Source organism: Cynara cardunculus (assembly GCF_001531365.2).
Source record: "Cynara cardunculus var. scolymus isolate 2C chromosome LG 12, CcrdV1, whole genome shotgun sequence".
Classification (NCBI taxonomy): domain Eukaryota; kingdom Viridiplantae; phylum Streptophyta; class Magnoliopsida; order Asterales; family Asteraceae; genus Cynara; species Cynara cardunculus.
Genome location: NC_037539.1, coordinates 27,613,183 through 27,624,292, shown reverse-complemented (window position 1 = coordinate 27,624,292; position 11,110 = coordinate 27,613,183).

Below are 11,110 nucleotides of genomic sequence, written 5' to 3'. Positions count from 1 at the left end.
TGGTGGAGAGGTTGTCTGTCTTACGAATATGTGGCGCAAGAGATCCACCGACTCAAGAGATAGAATGGGAGGGTTGAGGATCAAATGTTCATCACGGTCATGGTAGAGATACTGATGGATGTTCTCTATTATGACTGGTTCCCTTGGGGGCATTTTTGGATGTCTCCTTAGTGACTCAAAGTTTGCAATTATTTCATCGACTATGCCTTGAGGAGGTACTTGCCTTGATGAGGAAGGCACATCAGCTTGCACCTGTTGGGATGGTTGGGTGATGGGTGGTGTTTGGGTTAAGAGTTCTGTTTGGGTTAAGGGTTGTGTATGGGTTATGGGTTGAGGTAAGGGTATTGCTTCTAGTTGTTGTGGTTCAAGTTGGGTGACCACATCTGGTGGGGTGGGAGTGGAGGTTGAGGCGGGGGAGGGATGGAGGTTGAGGTTGATGCGGGTGGTGGGATGGTGATGAAGGATATCATGTTCCTCACCTCTGCAACAAAGGAGGTAAAGGCTTCATCGAATGATGGAGCTGCAGAGGGCGGTGGAGGAGGGGCTGTTTGTGGTAGTTGGGAAATAATGGTGGTTAGGAGTATGGTGAGGGTGGTGTTTATGGTGGTTATTTGGGAGGTGAGGGAGGCGATGGCTTCATCGGTCGCAGTTGCCTGGGCCGTGAGGGTTGCGAGAGTGGAGGTGATGGTTTGGTTACGAGTGGTTGAGAGGGTGGATATGGTGTTGTATTGTTGGACCACCAATTGTTGGAGAATCTGGATGCGTGTGGTGTTGTCCCTCGCTTGAGCCTTAAGGGACGCAAGGGATTGTTGAATCGATGTAAGATCAATCGATGGAGGGGATTCAACAATCCTTGCCAAGCTGAGTTTAAGGTCATCCGAGGACCACTGAATCGAATCAGCAAAGGCCTGGAATTCGGCCTTTGTGACCAACTCAGCAATGGGGGTAACCCCTACAGCAACGGATGCTGTAGGTTGTGCCTCATTTCCAGAGGTGCCTTCGACATTGCTTTGTGTGAAGGTAGGCAGAGAAGGACTTCCATCATGTCCTTGGTAGCCCTCAAGTGAGGAGCTATCTCTTGATGTTGTGACATTAACTTCTTCTTCATCGGATTCAGAGTCCGATGAAGGGAAGTAGATGTGTGTCCCCTTCGCTAGATCAAGTATCAAAGGGGGAGGTGCAGGAACATAAGATCGCTCTGAATGATTAATGGGGATATCAAAGTCAGAAGCAACACATGCTTCTGTGTGTGTGGGTAGTGGCGAGCTATGAGTCGATGTAGCTCTTATTTCTTCATCACCCCCTGTTAGGAGAGAGGTGATGGATGGTGTGGTTCCTCGGCTAAATCATCTCCAGAGGCCCAAACAGTGGCCTCTGGATGGCTGGTTTTGGGTTGGAATTGGACGGGGCCGTCCTTGTTCAATACCCGTTTGGCCTTGATTGCCAGGGGTAGTAGATATGGTTGCCCTTGGGGGGGGGGGGGATGGGATAGATGTGTTTAAGGGGCCGGGGGATGCTGGAGGAGTGTCATCTTCATCATCCGATGAAGACGACTTCTCTTAAGCTCCTTCGCTTGGATCGGGCGACGGCTCTATATGCTCTTGGGTAGCTGGCTTCGGTTGTTGGGCCAGCATGGAGCTCTCATACGCCCTACGACATGCAGAAGTGTCGAGGATCACGCTGAGCATTGCCCATGAGAGGGGCATTTCTGCGGGGTAACCATCCTTCGAGATGGTTGGGCGATGGCCGTTCATCAGGTTTTGAGGGGTGAAGGGCTCCTCACTTGGCAGGTTGTGCCTCCTCATCGCGTCCCTTATGAGTAATGCAAGGAAACGCGGGAAGGGCACCGATGAAAGTTGCTTTCCTGCGGCCACTAGCTTGTTCTTCTTGATGACTACGGCCTGTATTTCATTGTATATCAGCAGGGCGTAGTCCAGAAGGAGGTTGAAAAATAGACCATACATAATGGTCATTATGTTGATGTTCCCATGGTCCATACTCCCGAGTTTGCATGTAAGGGCTCGGTTGAGGATCAAGAAAAACATGTTCCATATTGGAGGCAGGAATTGCCTCTTGAAGTGTGAGGCATTGCGTAGGTCGGGGTTGTAGCCCAACATCTTGATGAAGCGTAAAATGTCGGAACTCGTTAGCGGCTCAACGTATTGGTTGATCCCAAGCTCCTGTCTTGTTGGAATGAACAGGACCTTCGAGATTTTGGTGCGGGAAATTTTCACCGAGCATACCATGTCGTTTGAGACGTCAATGTCGCCCATAATCCCGTGGTTCTCCGGGTAGTACTCGCAGGTTTGCAAGTACCGCTGGACATATTTGACTGGGACCCCATTGTCGAAGAGGGTTAGGGCCGGTTGAAGAATACAGTTTTGGAAGAATTCGATCATGATTGCAAACCTGTCTTCGTAGAGGTTGGTCGAAGGTCAATGGAGTGGTTGTTCGGCTTGATTGGTAGGAAGACGATGACACGGCTGTCAATGCCGGTCGACTGCACGTGACTGTCATTGTTGTTGTGGGATTCGTGGGAGGCGGAAGACACCATTTTTGTGAAGAAGGTAGTTGCAGGTTTGTCTGTGTTCTTTAAAGTTCTTGAAAGGTTATGTGCGCGTAAAGAATGAGAAGGTGGGGACGAAGGGTTTAAATAGGTGGGGAATGGAAAAGGTTGGGTTAAGAAAAATATTATTTTAATAGGAAAAGATGGGTTTTATTTGACGTTTGGTGAAAAGGTGAGATGATGGTGATCGTGAGCCGTAAAGCCTGCTCACGATCATAAATGCGCATACACGTGTCACATGGGGATGGAGGCTTTTGAGAAATGAAGGGTTTCAAGGGAACACCCTCTTTGAATTTGTCAGACGCGTGTGGACGGGTAAAAGACCTTTGGTATATATGAAAAATGTTTAAATGATTACTCTTAAAGGATAAAACCTTAAGAATAAAGATTTAAATAAAATTTATATTTAAAAATTCCATCTTTTATTGTAATATTTAACAAAATTTGTTAATAAAAGATGGGTTTTATAGGAAAACAAGTCATGAACTTGGAACCAGAGGGGCTCTGGTTGGTCACGACAATGAATGGGGGGGGGGACCCAGAGGGTCTCTGGTTATGAATGATGAATTACTTCATCATAAAATGTAGGGTTCTATGAAACAGAGGCACTAGGTGATCATTTTAAACCCTTGGATGTAAAACATACCCTTTATGAAGGACCAGAGGGTCTCTGGTTGAATGCAAGGGATGAAAAAACTTCATTGATATAGCATTTTTGTGTTCCAGAGGCTCTGGGTGGGAAAATGCATACTTAGAGAACCAATGAGTTGAATTAGAGGGTCTCTGGTTGAATGGAGATTTACAATCATAGATAGGTTTGGCTCACTATGGATGCTTAATGATGAATATGAAGTGCCAAACTCCCCCTCAATTGATTCATAGGGAGGTGCAATGAGTAAAAACTCCCCCCTAATTTAATAAGGAGGGTGAATGAGATGACCAGAGGCTCTGGTCTATACAACCAGAGGCTCTGGTTGTGAAAGATGGTGCAAAAATATATGAATGATGGTTAGGATGAAGTAAGTGATGATGGAAATGACGGGTCTATGGGACTAGAGGGGCTCTGGTTCCAAAGACTTAGAATCCAGAGGCTTTGGTCTTTAGAACCAGAGGCTCTGGTTGAATGGATGATACAAAATGAGATGAAAGTTCAATGATAATGTGCCTTATGATGACCAAGTTGGACCAGAGGGGCTCTGGTCTCAAAGAACATGGAAACCAGAAGCTCTGATATTTGAAACTAGAGGCTCTGGTTGCATGATGAATGAAATAGCTAAGTGAAATGTATGAAAAAACATGGGGGGAGACCAAGTATGGAACCAGAGGGGCTTTGGTCTCAAAAGCTTGTAATCTAGAGGCTCTGGTCTATACAACCAGATGCTTTGGTTGGGAAGGGGATACTTATACCAAGTGTTATATTTGGACAAGAGGGGCTCTGGTTCCAAAGGCAATGGAATTTTGGCCAAAAATTGAACACAAAGGCTCTGGTCTTTAGAACCAGAGGTTCTGGTTTAGAGTACTTGGTGATGATGGCCATGATAATGTATCATTTTTAGGCATAACCAAGAGATATTGAGGATCTCCGGTTTGAAAAGATAGATTGCCTCTTAAGTGGTGAGATTCAGCATACCCATCTTACTGACAAGAAATATAAATCTTTTCTCATCAAGAGCTTTTGTGAAAATGTCAGCAAGTTGAATCTTTGTAGGAACAAAGTACATCTCTGTTGTTCCCTTTTCTACATGATCTTTAAGAAAATGGTACTTGACATCGATGTGCTTAGTCTTGGAATTCTGCATAGGATTTGCAGAGATAGCTATGGCACTCTTGGAGTCACAGAGGATGGGAATTTTTCATATTGGAATCCATAGTCCTTAAGCTGGGTCTTCATCCAGAGAACTTGTGAACAACAACTAGCAGCAACAACATATTTTGCTTCTGCTGTGGAGGTTGAAACATAATTTTGTTTTCTTGATGTCCAACTTACCAGCTTGTCCCCCAAGAGTTGACAGCTTCCAGATGTACTCTTTCTATCAAGCTTGCAACTTGCATGATCTGCATCTGTGTAGGCTATTAGATCAAAACCAAAGTTCTTAGGATACTAGAGACCCAATGAAGGGGTTCCCTTGAGGTATCTAAAGATCCTCTTGACCGTAGAGAGATGAGATGCCTTTGGATTAGCTTGATACCTTGCACAAAGACATGTAGCAAACATAATATCTGGTCTACTAGCGCTTAGATATAGGAGTAATCCAATCATGCCTCTGTAGGTTGTTACATCATGCCTCTGTAGGTTGTTCATCAGCTTTCTTGTCGAACTTTCCAAGATGTTCCCTATCATTGAGTACAAAGCATTTGCACCCAAAGACATGGAAATATTTGACATTTGGCCTTTGTTGGTTGATGAGCTCATAGGGAATCTTCTGGTGCCTTTTGTTGATGATTGATCGGTTCTGGGTGAAGCATGTAGTAGAAATAGCTTTGGCCCAGAAGGTAATGGCTAACTCTGATGAAGCAAGCATGGTCCTTGATGTTTCCACTAGGGTTCTGTTCCTTCGCTCCACTACACCATTTTGCTGTGGAGTTCTGGTTGTTGAAAAGTTCTGGGAGATGCCTTCACTGATGAGATATTCATCAATTCTGGAATTTCTGAATTCAGTTCTATTATCACTTCTTACTTTGATGAGTTTGCATTGTAGAAGGACTTGGAGCCTTTTCATCACCCCGATGAGGAGTTTAGGAACGTCTAATTTCTTCTTTACAAATTCAACCTAAGTGTATCTCGAGTATTCATCAACTAGTACCAGGATGTACTTCTTTCCAGAGAGGCTTGGTGGAGAGATAGGTCCACAGAGGTCGATATGGATCATGTCCAAGGGCTTGGAGTAGGAGGTTTCTGACTTTGTTCTGTGGAAGGCCCGTTTCAGCTTCTCCATCTCGCAGGCTGAGCATAGATGATCTTTTTCAAAGTTGAGATCAGGAATCCTCTTGACCAGCTTCTGTTTGGCTAACTTCTTGAGAACATCAAAATTTAGATGTGAAAATTTCTAGTGCCATAGCCAGTTTTCATCGCTCTTATGGGATACAAGGCAAAGAGTGTCTTGTCCCACAGAGGAATGAATGTCCAGAAGATAGAGATTCCCTTCTCTCTTTGCCTTGATGATAGTTTATCTGGGCTTTGTTTCGATGATGCAGAAACCCTTGCAAAATCTGACTTCAAGACCCTTGTCGTAGAACTGGCTTATGCTTAGTAAGTTGTGCTTTAGACCTTCAACATAAGCCACTTTGCTAATAGAGATGTTGCCTTTGATGAGTGTGCCGTATCCCTTGATGGTACCCTTGCTGTTGTCTCCAAAAGTGACAGAGCCTCTAGATTTGTTGATGAAGGAGGACAGCTGACTTTTATCACCAGTCATGTTCCTGGAGCAACTTGAATCCATATACCATGGTTGCACATGCTAGTCCTACAAGACAAGTTAAGGGTTTTTAGGTACCTATTTCATAATGGGTCCTCGTTTGTTAGTCGGGGATACGACCTTTTTCTTTTCATCAGCCCTCTTGGAATTGGGCTGATTTTCATTACCCTTAGCATTTGCAGGCTTGGGTTTGTTTCCATTTCTGACCTTTGTAGGTTTGGGCTTTTTCACGTTTTCATTGGTTTGAACATTGTAGCGATAGTCGTGTTTGGAAAACATGCAGCGATGAGTTAACATATGATTCCTCAGGTTTTGTAAAAGAGTTAAACATTGACAATTGGGAGTTTTAGGACAAGAATGTTTAACTTTCTTTTTATTCGATGAAGAAGAAGTGAAAGCAGAGGATGAAAATTATGTCCTAGCATTGGTTGTTTTTACAAACTTCCTATCTAGTGCAGATTTTTTATTTGTAGGGGCAAGCGTGGGCTTTACTTCTTTCCTGAGGATGAGCTTATTTTCTTCAGCTGAAGGAGAAGAGAAGTGTTGGTTAGAATTTTCAGAGGCGGGCCACTTCTGTTTATGTTCACGAGTAAACTTAATTAATTTAGATGAAGGACTTGGGCCATATGAAGTATAGTTGGCAGACTTAACATTACTCAGCTTTTCTTTTCCTTTGTCTAAAGCTTTCATAGGTTCTGGAACATCAGATTTCATTGAGGCCTTGAAAGTTTGGGGTTTCTTGACCTCAATGATCTCTGATGATTCACAGACTATCTCTTCTTCAGAGTCAGAATCAAAAAAGTATCTTGCGGATTTCTCGAAATCAAAATCTTCATGAATGTTTGTGGAAGCAATGGGTTAAGTGATTGATGGTTCAGAGTGATCTGTTGGGAGTTCCGTCGCTTCTGATTTCTCAGATGAACTTCCAATATCACTTGGATGGTTCATCGATTCATCAAATGATGGTTCCTTACTAGGAATCTCTGTTCCATCGATAACACTTGCAGATGAACTTGTGGGATTGATAACCAGAGGCTCTGGTTAAACCATAAGGTTTCCATCGGTCTCTGGTGTGGAGGAATCATTCTCTTCATCAGAATTCTTACATGTGCTGGTCTCATACACCACATTCTCAAAATCCTGTCTCAAGAGAACAGTTTCTCTATCGACTTTAACCCTTTTGAAGTTTGCTTTGGTTTTTGGGAAGAAGTCGGGTTTTTGAATACATCCAAGATTGAAAGTGGATTCAAGGGTGGATTTTTTGGTTTCGATGAAAGAATCTAGATCATTGAATCCAATCCCTTGGTAATCCTTTTGACCGTTAAGCTTTTCATAAACATCTTGGGCGTCTTTATATTTCTTCATCAGGAGTTCATTGGTTTGAAGCTTCTGATGAAGAATCTCCCTTTCCTTTTGGAAGAAATCTTTAAGAGCCACTAAGTTTAACCTTTCTGCCTCGGATTCTTTTAGGGCCTTTACCTTCTTTTCTAAATCCTTAGTTGTTTTCTTGCTTAGATCCAAAAGTTTTTCTTCCTCTGATTTTTTGAGTGATGCAATGCGAGTCTTTTCTTTTTCTAATTCAACTTTTTCTTTTGTGAGAAGATCAGTCTCTCTCTTGTAGAAACTGACTTCTTTCTCAGCTTTTATCCTTTCAGATTTTTCAAAATTTACTTTTTCCTTAAGCTTGAGGAAATCTTCTGAAAGTTTCATGACCCTTAACTCTAGCTCTGATGGAGCAGAGTTGGTTTCATCGATGGAAGGGTCACATATCTGATCATCTGAGTCAGAGGCGGATTCTGCATTGGACGTGGCCATGAGGCATATGAGTGCCTTGTCTTCTTCATTAGACAAAGAATCAGACACCCAATTTTCTTTTTCAGCCATCAGGCTTCGCTCCTTCGGATTGTACTTGTATTTATTTTTATAGTAATCAGCATCCTTCACCAGGCGTCCTTCCTATCTTCCCGCATCTGTAGCAATGATGATCATTTTTCCTACCGTCACCATTTCTTCTTTCTTCTCTTCTCTCCTCTCTTTCTTCTCTTCCCTCTCTTTTTTCTTCATTCTGATGGAACTTCATCGACTTCTGATCATATGACGGCTAGAACTTCTCCCTTCTGGAGTCTCTTCTTTCATACTGCTTCTTGACAAACTTTTTCTGGAACTGTTTCGTTATAAAGGCCAGAGACTTGGCAAAGGCTTTGAGATCATCATCAGAATCGGATGGCTCGTCTTCGGATTCTGACTCTACCACTAATGCCTTCTTGTTTTTCCTCCTGTGATCTCTGGTGGAGGTCCTTGAAACTTCTTTTTCTTCTGCAGCAAGGGCAAGAGGTCCATCGATGGACAATTTCCTCTTCATTATGTTCTTTTCTTGTGCAACAAGAGTTCCATAGATGTCATGAAGTGATCAACTGGCTAAGTCCTGATTTGCTTGGAGGGACATCAATAACTGAGTCCACTCATCACCGAGACTCTTGAGAAACAAAACATTGTTTTCTTCTTTCATCCTAAAGATGTCATTTCAGCGACATTGATTGATCAACGTGTTGAAACGACCATAAGTCTTCTGAATCGGTTCATTAGGGAGAGCCTTGAAATTTGTGTATTTGTTGAGGCGTTGAACCCTACGGTTTTTCTTCATTTTCGTACCTCCTTCCAGTTGGCTCGCTAGCTCGTCCCATATATCCTTTGCTGTGGTGCATGCGTCGAGGGATTGAAAGATGTCATTGTGAATGGCCATTATGATCAGCCTCTTAGCTTTCCTGTCTGCCTTTACACGCTCAAGGTCATCCTTGTCCCAATTATTTTCATCTTTGAGCATGAAGTAAGAAGCAACTTCTGCGGTAGTAGTTGTTCCCAGGACTCTTGGAACAAGAGTCTAAGGAATGTAAGGACCCTCCATGACAGATCTGAGGAGATTTCTGTCCATCCCCTCCAGGAAGTTCACCATCCTTATCCTCCATTATGGATACTCTTCTCTTTGAAGAGTTGGAGGTTTGGTGAGGGAACCCACACTATATGCAAAATTCCAGTTGGCCATTAGAGATTTTGAAGAGAAAGAAAATATGTTTTTTAGAGAAGAGAATTATGAATTTAAATGAATGGAAAAATGATTTGAGAGATTTTGATATGATCGTTTTGATTGAAGAACAATCAACTGGCTTTGATACCAATTGTTCATCCCAAATCTCTCAATAACACTAATATTTAAGCTATGAATAACCTAAATATATAGAAAAAGTGAAGAACACTCAAGAACACACTGAGAATATTCAAGAATAACAATGAGTGCTGAATGATTCACTTTTATTTAAATGATTAGGCGGAAAGCATAGCATAAACGATTACAAGAATAGTAAAGCCTATTTATTCTAGTAATCTAATTTTGGAGATTGCTATCTATGGAAGATATTTAGAAAATCTATTATGGAAAGGAAAGCAATCTAGACTTATGGAAAGTAAATAAAGCTATGTAAGGAATGGAGAATCCATCTGTCAATTTTCCATCTCCAACTGTCTTCTATAGGACATGTTCAACCATGTCTTGATATCTTCTTCATTGGGTGCCTCTGGTTGAACCGTCGTGGAAAACTCCAAGTGTTGGTAACCAGAGGGGTTATGGAGATGTGCAATTCATCGCACCTATGGACGTTCATCGCATCTCTGGTTGTATTGGACACTTAGTCTTTTTGCTTGAAAGTCTTCCATCGGCCTTTTGCCATTTCACACTTGTTGTTTTTCATTACTTTTACAGATATGAGTTTTGGGGTCTAACAATACCCAATAACCATATAATCGTTTTTCTCCCATTTACCCTCTGTTCACTATATATAAGTCATATGGTGTATGGAGGAAGATACCAACTTACAGTTGTTTATGATTCTTGCTATATTCGTGATTTCAACTCGTATTCTCCCAAAACATATTTTTTTATGTGTATATAATTGATCCAATGACATATTTTCAAGTGTATTAAAATAATACTATTGTATTTTTTAAAAAAATTATGTAAAAAATAAAAAATTTAAAACAATACATAGGACCGTTTGGGCCCAGCCCGGGACTGGGATGGGTTTTCATAAGCTGTTACAAATTCCCTTAATTGGACCTTGCGTTTTTGGTCGGGAACGGGACCGAGACCGTTTACGTCGGGATCAGTTATGGAAATAGTGTTTTGGACCGGAACCGGGCCGATGTGGGCCCATCCTGACCCGAGACCGATTTTTGGCCATCTCTAGTTGGGTTAACAAACATTTATATCAATTTCAGAGGCTGAAATGAGGAATACAAGCATGCACTGATCAAGAAATTAGATAAAAGCACGTGTTAAAGTTGGACAACAACATTTCATGCATTGATAGCTATGAAAGGTCACCCTTGTCATATATTGCAACTCACCCAATTTGAAAGGAATTTAGAGTGATAGTTTCTTAGGTAAAATCGATGTCAACCATCTGAAGGACTACTTCAGTACTTCAATGTCACACCCCGCTAAAGCGGAAACGCGAGGTATGGCAGGTAGAGTCTCATAGCAATAGTGTATAAACAACACAACCATAAAATTTAAAACATAATTACATCAAAACTAAAGTTTACAGTCCCAAATCCAAATTAACAAAATAAACATAAAAGAAGTTTTGAAATCGATAAATGTGGCACGTCCTCTAACAAGTGTCACCATGAGTCTTTCTTACCCTGTAAAAGCATGCCAAACAAATGTCAACTACAAGAGTTGGTGAGTTCACAGGTTTTATATGCACAAAATGATTTTAAATGCAGCAATTTTAGTTATAAATTTATGAGCAATATTTTAAAAACAACGTCATACACATGATTCATATTGTTGAGCCACTACTAAACCTAAAAACGCCCCACGAACTACCTCAGAGGTGGTAGCGAACCACATGTGTAGAACATACTTACGAACTACCTCAGCGGTGGGATTAAACCCCACATGTGTAGAACTCATGCCGAACCACCTCAGCGGTGACCACTTAGTGTCACATGTGTAGAACTCCTACCGGACTACATCAACAGTGACCACTTCGTGTCACATGTGTAGAGCAAGTTTTAATGACCAAGTGCACCCCTACTCATAAGTAACAAGGTGGGTATGACAACCAAA